The following is a 12,912-nucleotide window of genomic DNA, read 5'->3' on the forward strand; positions in this document are numbered from 1 at the left end:
TAGTCTTCACTAACTATGACATTAAATTAACTTTTTAATCATACTCAATATATTTAACTCTAGATTATATTTATGTGGCTTATCTGGGGCAGTTTTAATTTCATCATGGCTTCCCCAGTTCATCATCCTGAGTCTTCTAACTTCATTTTCTGGACTAGGTCAAAGGGGAAATTCTTAACTTCAATTGTTATCTAGCCATAATCACTGAATGGGTATGGCCTCAGTCAAACTATTGAAGGCCTTAGCTTAAAAACAAAAACCAAAAAAAACCCCTCCTGTTTCATAGAGAGTCATCTCTAGTTATCTTAATCTATATCTGGCCACAGAATTCAAATGACTCTGAAGGAGAAAATGAGGCGGTTGACCCTGCATGTCCCTCCTTCCCTTCAATTCAATTCATTTTCATGTCATGGTATCACCTCCCGGATATTATGACTCTCTTCAAGAAAGAAGGACAAACAACCACCATTATCAGTTCACATTCAAGAAATACAAACTAATTTTAATATTTGTTGTTCAGTTGTGCCCAACTCTTCATGACCCCATTTGGGATTTTCTTGGCAAAGATATTGGAATGGTTTACTTATTCCTTCTCCAGTGCATTTTACAGAGGAGGAAACTGAAACAATAGAGGTTAAGTGAGTTGCCCAGGGCCACATAGCTAGGAAGTATCTGGAGTCATATTGGAATTCAGATCTTCCTGACTTTAGGAACAGTGTTTTATCCACTGCCACCTTGCTGCCAAATAATGCTTAAGAAAACAAACAAAATCACAAAATCCTTCCAACAAACATACCATGATTCTGTGGATGTTCTATTAAAAGAGAACTTTTGCTAGATGATAGTTAAGCTCCCTTTTTGCTCTAAATTTTATGAATCCATGAATAAGCTATTATTATCTATTGTTGGTGATGGTCTGTGTTCTCTGTTCTTAACCTAAGTGTCAGAAGATTAACTTAACATTTATGTGTTTTATTTAAATTCACTTGTCTTTGTATCATTCATCAACAAACATTTGCTTGAGTACATTATACAAAATGTCACAAGGGAATACAAAAAACAGTCTTGACCTCCAAGGAGCTTAAAATATTGCAAGGAAAATACCAGACATACAAATTACTTATAACTTAATACATAGTGTGAGAAGATCCTTCAATTTGTCCCCCAGAGTTAGGGGCATGATGTGAAGTGGAGAGTAAGGGAGGAATGTCAGTTTTAATTAGCCTACAAAACAATCCATAGATGGCTAGATAAATTTTTTAAGATAACTGCATTGTTATCTGGTTTATTTTGTATTCTATTTGACATATTTGGACTTCTTTCAGTAATTCATAAGTATTCTAATAAAAAAGACATTTTAATTCCTAATAATTCCCTTAAAAAAATTCTGTTTCCAATGCTGGGTTCCTCTTCCAAATCCATCTCTCAAATCACTTAGGTTCAATGGACTCCTTTGTTATACATTCTAGAATCTCCATTCAAAGTTCTGTTTCAGTGTCATCTGCTATAAGAAACCTTTCCTGATATCTCTAGCTGCTAGTATTTCACTTAAAATTAGCATCATGCTCTATATACTTATACATATATGTATAATTTCCCTTGAAAGAATGTAAGCTTCTTGAGAGCAAGAACTATTTCATTTATGTCTCTGCATCCACAGTAACTGGAACACAGGAATGATTTAATAAATGCTTCCTTTTAATAAACTGGGAAAACATTTTTACATCCAAAGGATCTGATAAAAGCTCATTTCTAAAATATATAGAGAATTGACTCAAATTTATGATAGTTCAAGACATTCTCCACTTGATAAATGGTCAAAGGCTACAAACAGACAATTTTCAGATGAAGAAATTGAAACTATTTGTAGCCACATGAAAAGGTGCTCCAAATCACTATTGATCAGAGAAATGCAATTTAAGACAACTCTGATATACACTACACACCAGTCAGATTGGCTAAGATGACAGGAAAAGATAATGACAAATGCTGGAAGGGATGTGGGAAAACTGGGACTCTGATACATTGTTGGTGGAACTGTGAACAAATCCAACCATTTTGGAGAGCAATTTGAAACTATGCTCAAGTTATCAAACTGTGCATATCCTTTGATCCAGCAGTATTTCTACTGGGCTTATATCCCAAAGAGATCTTAAAGGAGGGAAAGGGGACCCACATGGGCAAAAATGTCTGTGGCAGCCCTCTTTGTAGTGGCAACAAACTGGAAACTGAGTGGATGCCCATCAGCTGGAGAAATGCCTGAATAAATTATGGTATATGAACGTTATTATTCTGAAAGAAATGACCAGCAGGATGATTTCAGAGAGACTTGGAGAAACCTACATGAACTGATGCTAAGTGAAATGAACCAGGAGTGGCAACAAGAAGACTATATGATGATCAATTCTGATGGATGTGGCTCTCTTCAACACTTGAGATGATTCAAACCAGTTCCACTTGTGCAGTGATGAAGACAGCCATCTACATCCAGAGAAAGAACCATGGTAACAGAGTATGGACCACAACACAGCATTCTCACTCTCTCTGTTGTTATTTGCTTGCATTTTGTTTTCTTTTTTGGCTTTTCTTTTTCTTCCTTCTTAATCTGATTTTTCTTGTGCAACAAGATAATTGTATAAATATGTATCATATATTGAATCTAATATGTATTTCAACATATTTAACATATATTGGACTGTCAGCTAGGGAAGGGGGTGGAGAGGAGGGGGAAATTTGGAACAAAGGGTTATGCAAGGGTCAATGTTGGAAAAATTACCCATGCATATGCTTTGTAAATAAAAAGCTTTAATAATAAAAAAAATTTTTTTTAAATAAATGCTTCCTTTTTTTGTGTGTTTGAGATTATATGTTCATATAACTTTCTGGTTATCAGTATATGACAACAGTCCATGGTTCAAATTTAGAGGGAATCTCAAAGATTCCTTTATATACTCTTTATAAAAATTAAAGAAAATTACCATTTAGTGGTGGTCAGCGCAGTTTTATATGGAATGACATTAAGTACCAAAGAAAGTAACTTTATCTTCATATAAACTCTAACAATAATGGCAATCAAGGAAAACAGGTGTACAGGGTTTTAAGATTTTAAAAGCCTTCCATAGATCATTTCTTCTCTCTTTTTATCTTCTTCTTTTAGTTTTTTGCCTACAAATAACGCTGAGATCTTTGCCTATTCTTAAAAAAATCCAGGACCCAGTTATCCCTTTATAATTTCTTATTCTTTTTTCCCTACCCTCACCAAACAAAATTTGAGGAAAAATGGTCTCACTGTCAAAATTCAAGAAATAATCTTTGCTAGTTAAATTATACTTACTCTTCAATTACTCATTCATCATTCTCCTGCAGTCTAATTTCCTTCCCCTACAACATCTGAAAGGTTTGTCTGTATGCAAATCTGTGAATAAAATGTCAAGCCAATAATTCTAAACATACAAAATTTCAAGAAATATTCAAATTTCAAAAGTACAAAGTCCTCAACAAGATTGAGGAGAAAAAATGTTCATAGGGTCACAGATCTATAACTGTTCAATTAAATCTATCTATCTATAAATGTGCTTACTTTTCCCTATGCCATTTTGGTTTGCAGTTTTGCTTTAAGAAAATAATAAATCCTATACCTAAAATGAACTATGTTTTTAGTTCTTTTGGAACTAAATGTTTTACATAAATACGCTTACCTACCATAAATATGCAGAAATATTTCCAAAGTTAACAGGATTTAGAGTAGAAAGATCAGAGTCTAACCCTCTCATTTACAATGAAGAAATTGAGTCTCAGGGAGATAACTGAATTCCCTAAGTTCATATAGGTGGCAGCAAACTTAGGGTTTATTCTAAGAGCTAAAATAAAATACAATCTTAAAACATTCTGACCAAAAAAGTGAGAATCAACTCCTTACTTTGGGGGAAAGGAGGAGAGAGAAGAAACAGGGCATTGTATATACTGTCTGACCAAGACAATGTAGCAATTGTTTTTACTGAAAGTTTTTCTTCTTTGTTTTGAAATCTCTTGTTACAAAGAGTTGGTCTTTGGGCAAAGACAAGAAAGACTTTGTAGAAAATAAATGCAATATAGCAACAATAAAATAGTCAATTAAAAATATAAAATGAGGAGAAAGACATTTGAAAAAACTTCTGTATCCAATTCAAAGATTAAAGACAACTATGGCTTGTTTCTCCAAATACGTCACAAACTTCTTAAGGTCAGAAATTCTATTTCTGTATTTCTAGATGCTACAATCAGAAGCTTGGTGATAGAATAATTAAGTTGAAAGCTATATAAACCATAAACTTGCCACAAAAGTATGCACAATAACATGTTTATTTACAAAGCTTTCATTAGGCGTCAAACAGCCTACTCCTTGATCCTTACTATAATTTTGAGACCATTGCTCTACCACTAACTATCAATTCTCTCTCTCCTTTGAAGTTCAGAATATCCTCCCTTCCTAGTCTGTCAACCTTTTCAACACTTCGTTTCTTTAATGACTTCAGCACTGTGCTAAGTACTAGAGACACAAATAAAAGTAAAAAAGAAAGATGCTCCTCAGGAGTTTATATCCTAACAAAGGATATAAAAGTTATCTGAAAAGGTGAAGAGAGAGTGAGAATAGGAACAATAGCATGTCAGAGAAAGAGGAGCTAGAAATATAGTCGGAAGAGGGATGAAGACATGCTTGGCCTGGGCTGCTTCCCTAAACTGAAGGTTCCTTAGGAATCAGGCAAACAGAAAATGAGATCTTGGGAGTCAAAGTACTAGAATTAATTTTCAATGCATGAATGTGTGTTTTCCAAAAGCCCCATCAACATTTGTCATCTTGCTTTTCTGTCATTGTTGCTATTCTGATGGATAGAAATGGCATGAAATTTACTTTAATTTGCATTTCTCTTACATCAGTGACAAAATAATTTTCTCATGATTCTCTTTCTCCCCACCTTTTTATCTTTCCCACTCTTGGGCATCTAGTACCTTTTAGTTAGACTCGTTATAATACCCTTCAAATAGGTCTTTCAGGTTCTCCCTTCCTCAATGTAGCCTTCACAGCTGACAAAGTAATCTTCCTAAACAAAATATATGGCCAATAGTTATGAGATGAATAAATATCCTATAATTTATTAATGTAATATTACTATATCATAGAACAGAAAAATATGAAGAATTCAAAGAAGCATGGGAAAATATGTATGAAGTGAACTGCTTAAAAGAATAAAACGAGAATGACTACAATAATGTAAAAAAAAAGTCAAAGTCAAAAGAAATTTGATCAAAGACATTAGAAATGTACTATACTATCAAGGTTTAAGTTTACTGATAAACTATAAAAGTGCAAGTGACATACCATTAAGCAGCTTTGTTTAACTGTTGTTAAGAAACATACTTTATAGGCTGGTATGTTTGCTGGGAAGTTTATGCTGCTTCAAAACAAATTTTATCAATAATTTTAAACATAATAATGATTAACAAAGAAGATGTTATCTGCCTAATGTACACATCTGATTATGTCACTTTGCTGCAAAAATCTTCAATGAATCCCCACTACCTACATTGTATAAAAGTTAAAATCTTTACTCTGGCATTCAAGGCTTTCCTTGTTCATTTTATTCCCTAGCACTGCATTCTACACTACTAGTGCCTTCTTTCTGAGATAATCTTCCATTTGCACATGGATGTTCGAGAGGTCTAGCACCTCTGTGTAAGAGCTTGCTAAACATTTTGCAGAGTTGCTCAACCATTTTTCATGTTTACTTGGCACTCAGCTCTCACCTGTGGCTCCAAACTCCAGTAAAACTGACTCAGAAGATGGGCTAAAACAAGGTAACAGGTAACAGAGCACAAATCCATCAGTGGGTTGGGACATGTCTATCCTAATCAGATGAAGACTTCCCCCAGTGGACTGGTTGAAAGAGAAGTTTTTTCCCCACAGCCATGAAGGCAGTTAAAGCAGTCACTGTAGAGTGCTTAGAGATTGGTCAGACATCAAAATCCAAGGTCATCCACTGAATCCCAGGCCACTGTCAGTTGCTTTGACTTAAGTCTTGTCACTGGACTTCAATGACTCTGGAAGCGAGATTGAGCCTGATGACATGTAACTGCCTCCCTTAAATTCAAATCACCCATGAGTCTATCTTGCTATCGCCCTATGATGTCATTGGTCCTCTTCAAAAAATGAACAACACCGTCTTGCATTTGCATTATGTATTTCATATATTTACAGTTATTTGCATGTTGTATTCACCATTAGAATGTGAATTTCTTGCAAGTAGAGAATATTTTTTAAAATTTTCTTTTTATACTTAGAGTTGAGCACATGAAATGCTCTTAATAAATGCTTGCTGATTCAGCGTGCTCTTAATAGAGCTGAATGTTAAGGGATAAATTACAACTTAAGATGATTACCTCCAGATAAGAGAATAAATTCAAAAGAATGCTTTAGATGTTCAATCAAGAGACACTAAACAATATGTCTACATAAACTATGATATAATGATAATTTGATGTTTACCTGAAATAGCAAAGTCCATAGCAAAAGTAACAACAAAACACAGAATTCACTGTGTTCAATATAGCAAACTAAATCAGTTTTGAAGTTTTTTTCAGAGGAAATGCCAAGAAATTCATATAGCCTTTTTCTCAGGTATTGGACTATATGACCTTTAGGGTGCCTATAGTGCTAGATCTATGATTCTCCTCAAATGTTTTTGCTTATTAAGATTCCTTGGTATCACCTAGAAAGCAAGTGAAGTAATTCAGAATTACTGTTTTGAAAGCTAAAGCAAAGCACTCTTTTTTATTTTTTGTCCAATCCAACCAGAAACAAAGCTACATCATTGTTTAGGGGTCTTTTCCTGGCAGTTACTTGACTTTATTCTTTTTTTTTTTTTTTTAATTAAAGCTTTTTATTTTCAAAACATATGCATGGACAATTCTTTAATTATTTGCCCTTGCAAAACCTTGTGTTCCAATTTTCCTTCCTTTCCCCCATGATCTCACCTAGATGGCAAGTAGTTCAATATATGTTAAACATAGTAGAAATATGTTAAATCCAATATATGCGTACATATTTATACAATTATTGTACTGCATAAGAAAAATCAAATCACACCAGTAAAAAAAAGAATAAAATGCAAGCAAGCAACAACGAAAACAGTGAAAATGCTGCTTGACTTTATTCTTAATGCCATCAAATTAAAAGAGTCAAATGGGAGTATTTTCTTTTCTTTTTTTGAATCTAAGATTAACAAACATCATTAAATAAAATGAGCATTTGCAAAATCAAAGAACAGAAAAAATCTAGTGCATGAAACCAACTCTATTATGTACAGTTTTTTTTTTCTTTTTTAAGTATAAAACAAATTCAACAGGTTAACTTTCAAAATTGTGCTCCTTATTTGTTTCGGTTGAAAAAGAAACCATTTTCACATATACTATAAACATCATATCAACCACATATAAAACCTGATAACTGTTTTATCAGTGAAAAGGCACAGTGAAAAGAACACTCAATAGTCAGTGCTCAGTCAGGAGAGTTGGGTTCTAAGATCAGCCTTTTTCATTAACTCTGTTAATGTTGGGCTGTTCTCTGGGAGTTGATTTTTCTCTTCATTTACATGGGCCTTATATATAAAAAGAAAATTAGATTAAAAGATATTTTAAGTCCCTACTAAGTCTAATATTTATGATTCTATCCCCATCAGTTGGTTTCAGTATGCATATTGCTATTTCTATGAGGTATTCTGACTACTACAAACTTCTGTTTAATTATATGCAAACACCTTAAATATTAGCTTCTCCTATATGTAGAGATCCTCAAAACCATAAATACTACAAATGTGGAAAAATAATCAAATTGGCAATTACATTTTAACTCACTGAAGAATGGAAGCAAAGCTGTATTCATTGTCCAATTTAGTAGATATAAACTAAAATGACCTGTTCTAAATATCATTACATTCAAATTTTTTTTGGCTAGCATTTAGTATGTGCTGAAAAGTAAGGCAAAGGTCACCTCAGAAAAGTGCTTTATTTACAGATGGAGTGAAAGAACACACTGTCAACAAGACACAGAATCTCCCTAAATGAGCCAAGATACTAATATTCTGCACTACCACAGTAAAATTCTTCGTAAGATATGACAAAATCTTTCAACAAGTTAACATTAGCTCTGCTGACACTCAAACAGAAAAAGATAAACAGCAAAATAACATTTTGAAGTTCTCTATAGCATAAGAATATTTCCTATGAGAGATAATTGGGGACTCATAGCAATCACAAAAGTTTAATATTAAACACTAGTCTAGTGGTTATCTGGAAAAACAATATTTCTTTTATTGTTTCAGTCATGTCCAACTTTTCTTGATCCATTTGAGTTTTCTTGGCAAAGATACTGTAATGGTTTGCCATTTCTTTCTCCAGATCATTTTATGGATGAGGACCAGAGGGAAAGAGGGCTAAGTGACTTGTCCACGTTTCACACAACTAGTAAGAATTTGAGGTGCATTTGAATTCGGGTCTTCTAGACTCTTAAGGCTGATGCTCAAGCCACAGTATCACCTAGATACTCTTGAAGAACAATATCCAACTTGATAACAAGAAACAGGGAAGTCAAAGTCCCAGAAAAAGTTCCCAAGTAGTTTGGTTAAACACACAATCAATAAATGAAACTTATTAATAGTTCCGCATAGTAGAAAAGGAAAAGGATTTGGAAAAAGAAGACTTGAGTTCAAATTATGGCAGTGTCATTTACTACCTGTAGGACTCTAGGAAAGTCATCTTACTTCTTTTCACCTCAGTTTCTTTAACTGTATGAAGATTCAAATAGACACATTACCCCAGGGAGAAAAAAACACTTGTTCTGTTAATGAAATTAAAGCTAAAAATCCAAAGAGAAGTAATCATTAGCTAACAGGTACATGTATTTTACTCTGTATCATCCAGTTGGGTGTCTCATCCTTTGAAAATTAAGGAAAACATTCCCTACAGGAATCACAAAATATATACAATAATAAAACCTGTCCTTAATAGCAGGTACAATAATTAGTACATATCTCCACCCCTATTCAGTAATGAAAGCCATTCAATTGTAGCCAAGACACAATTCTCGAAAACATTTGAGCTGTCTTTCCCAAACTGGCAAGTAATTAATGTAAATTTGTTTTGTTTGTGGAATTGAGGTTAAAAATTCAAATATATGTATCAGTTAACAAGTAGATCAATTTTAACTTTTAACAAGGGACAGTCTATTACCTTCACGAACTGTTTACATTCAACTGGGTGTCTTATGTTATCACGATTTTAAGAAAAACGTTCTTCTGACTATGAAATATAAATTGTAGCTAATAATACAGGCATAATAATTAGCATACACCTCCCACCCACATTCAGTTGCTAAAAGTAATCGGGGTGGCCAATATACACAATCCTCTATTATAATACCATATTAAAAAGTTTATCCAAGTTCTCTTTTCTTTCTGACAAAGTAATTTAACTGCAAAATGTCTCAAAATCACTGACATGAATTTCCTATAAAGTTTTAGAAAGGGCTAGGCACTTGACTGCCTAGATGAATAGAGTAGGAAGTGGCAAGGACACTGATTTGAGAGGTCTCTGTGTGAGAATTAAGGAAGGAAAAGAAAAAAAAAAAATGGATACATTTGGGTTTGGGATGAGGGAAAGTCATCTATATTCCAGCAAGGAGTGAGAACAGGTCCTTCTCTTTTTGTCTAGCCTCTTGAGATTTCGAGACCAAGCATAGTTTCCCAACAGGTGGTTTTTGGAGGAATACAAGCCCCCTTTGCTCTTAAATCGAGCTTAAGAATGCAAATGAGGAGATAAAGGAAAGGGAAGAGTGAGAGAGAGAGGAGACAGTGGGGGTGGGGGATACACAGAAATGAGAGAGAAAGGGGAGGGAGAGACAGAGACAGAGACTAGAGACAGTGACCTGAACACAGAAAACACGGAAAGAGAGGGAGAGAGCTGAGTGGTCCGCGGAGAGAAGACGAAGCCGGGACATCGCAGGGACTCTTGGCCGCTGAATCCGAGTCAGCCAAGGCCACGATGACCGCGGGGGAACTGGCAACTGCCGCCAGCCCTGGGCTGAAACAGGAGCCCCAGAGGCCCGATTAGGGAGCCGGGAAAGCTGAGCCGGCTCCTACTTGGGGGGCCCATGCAGGCCGGCACCCTCCCTGCTGTGGGGGGCGGCAGCCTCGACAGTGTCCTGAGCTATAAGAGAGAGAAAGTGCCCTGTGACATTTCTCCCCTTCTCCCCACCGCCCCGTGAACGTCTCCGCTCCGTTGGCTTGGGGGCCCCGCAGCGGCGGCTGAGGAGCGGAGAGAAGCCAGGAGCGTTGGCACCTGGAGCCCGAGAGAAAGCGCAGACCGAGGGAGCTCCAGGATGGACGGCCGCTGGCTCACGCCCCCGGCGCTCGCTCCCATGTTCCCTCCCTGATGTACGTACCCGGCGGCAGCCCCGGCTCCGGCTCCGGCTCCGCGGGAGGATCCTGACGGACTCTCACACCCGCTGATGGGCTCGAGCCAACCGGAACTTTCCCTTCTCATTTCCGGTTCACTTCCCTGCCTTCCCTCCCTTCTTCCCTCCTTGACTCCTCCTCCTCCCCCGCTGAGGCAGACGTCATCCCACTCCCCCACTCCCAGTATCTCTCTTACTCTTCCCAATCTCCTGCCTCTCTTTCTTAAAGTCTCTTCTCTTTTCCTCTCCCTTCGCTTCTCTTTTCCTTTCTCCTCTATTTTGCTTTACCCTTCCTCAAGAGAAGAAGCAATTTTACTTCCTCCCTTCCCTCTCCCCTAATGTCCCATCTCCTGTCCTCTCTGCCTTATTCAATCATTTCCTTCTCCTTCTGACCTTACGCTTTCCTTCTCACTTTTCTCTCACCTCTCCTTTCCCTCATTTCCCTCTTTCACTGTTCCTCTCTTCATTTTAACTTTCACTCTTCCTTTGTGCCTGCCCTTTTACTTTTTTCTCCTCTCCCTGTCTCTCATCCCCCTTCTCTTTAATCTTCCCTTTCTTTACTTTTCATCTTTTCCCCATCTCCTTTTTTTCTTCCCTTCCCCTTTCTCTCACCTTCCCTTCTACACCCTCTTCTCTTCCCCCTCTTTTCCTCCTTTCCTTTCCATTTGTCCATTCCTCTTCTCTCTCACTCCTGTTCCCTCTCCTTCTCTCACCATTTTCTCTTATTTACCTTCTCTTTCCTGCTCTCCTTCTTTCAGCTTCCCTTCTCTACTTTTCATCCCTTCTTTTTCCTCCACCTTCTCTTTTCCCACTCCTTTTCTCCCCTCCCTTAACGTTAATCTTTTTTCTTTGTCCTTTTTTCTTCCCCACCCGTTTTTCACTCTTCCTTTTTTCTCTTGCCTTTCAAACCCCTTCTTTCTATTCCTTCTCTTCCTTCTCTCCTTTCTTTTTTTTTTTAAATAAATGCTTTTAAAATTTTCAAAATATACGTAGTCACTTCACCCTTGCAAAAACCTTGTGTTCCAAACTTTAATCCCTCTCTTCCTCCCACCCACTCCCACATTGCAAGTAATCCAATACATATTAAACATGTACAGTTCTTCCACACAAATTGCCACGTTTTTATCATGCTGCACAACAGAAATCAGAACAAAAAGAAAAAAAGAGAGAGAGAGAGAGAGAAAGAAAACAAAAAGCAAACAAACAACAAAGAAGGTGAAAAGACCATGTTGTGATCTACATTCAATCAGAACACCCTCTCTGATTAGATGCAAATGGCTCTCTCCATCAAGTCTATTGGAATTGACCTGAATCACCTTCATCAGAATTGATCATGGCATAATCTTGTTGCTTCCCTTTCTCTTTTTAAACTAATTTCTCTTTCCTCTTTTCACTTTCTAATATGTCTTCCTGAATTTCTCAATCATTCTTCCAAGTCTGGCCATCCAGCCTTCCTTTCCCTTTCCCACCTCCTTATTTATGTCTTTATCTGTTCCTTGTTCCTTTCAGTCTCCTCTTCAATGAGTGAATCAAATAATGTTTTAAGCACCTCTGACACCATTCCAGGCACTGGAGATTCAAAAACAAAACAAGAAAATATTGGCTTTAAAGACATTTGTCATATATGGAGATGACATGTACATATTATAGTATTATGTATATTCAAGATAAATACAAAATAGAGAATATATTTCCCCTAAACAACAAGCAGATTCTCTCTCAAATAGTATTTATTATTTTTGCATTTATTGTCTAATAATAAATTGTCGCTTTACAGCACTTTTAAGGTTGCCAAAGCATGTATTACCTCAGTGGCTCCTTAAAGCTCTATAAAGTAGACTATTATCATTTTCTCAAATGAGAACATGGGCCGTTGGAGATTAAGTCGATTTGCCCAAGGTCATATATCTAGTAGTATTAAAAAAATGACTTGAACTTTAAGTGTAATGACTTCAGTTTCGGTGCTTTATCTAATTCACCTGTATATCTAGATATTGAATCAAGTTAATTAGTATTTATTTAGAGGTAGAGTGCAGTGGGGAGACCAAAAGATATTTTCTCGAATTCAAATCTGTTCTGACCCTTCCTAGCTGTATGATCCTGAGCAAGTCATTTAACCCTGTTTGCCTCAATTTCCTCGTCTGCAGAAAGGAACTGTAGAAGGAAATGGCCAACCACTCCAGTATCTTTGTCATAAAAACTCCTTATTCCAATGAGTCTGAGAATGCAGGAAAACGACTCAAAAAGCCCGATTATATACCAGACACTGCTTAGCAGGGTGGAGTTACAAAGAAAGGCAAAAAATTTCTGCCAAGAGTTTAAAACCTAATCAATCCTGTGTCTCCTTTTAGAATGTAAACTCTTAGCTACTAGAGATTTGTTGTATTTGCGTCCCGTGCCTAGCTTGTAGTAGGCGCTTAAAGTTG

General features: G+C 36.4%; 1 protein-coding gene across 3 annotated transcripts in view; it reads right to left on the minus strand.

Moving 5' to 3' along the window:
• VMP1 (vacuole membrane protein 1) overlaps positions 1-11,975 on the minus strand; it is a 133,075-nt gene extending 121,100 nt beyond the window's left edge. For 2 of the 3 annotated variants that reach the window (XM_051994134.1, XM_051994132.1), the window contains exon 1: positions 10,475-10,591. The gene's annotated coding sequence lies outside the window, so the exon portion shown is untranslated. Of the gene's footprint in view, positions 1-10,474; positions 10,592-11,955 lie in introns of those variants that run through there. The other variant, XM_051994133.1, reaches the window with a different exon arrangement.
• Between the last annotated feature and the right edge of the window lie 937 nt (positions 11,976-12,912).

The sequence above is a fragment of the Antechinus flavipes genome, chromosome 4 (genome assembly GCF_016432865.1).
Source record: "Antechinus flavipes isolate AdamAnt ecotype Samford, QLD, Australia chromosome 4, AdamAnt_v2, whole genome shotgun sequence".
In the NCBI taxonomy this organism is placed as follows: domain Eukaryota; kingdom Metazoa; phylum Chordata; class Mammalia; order Dasyuromorphia; family Dasyuridae; genus Antechinus; species Antechinus flavipes.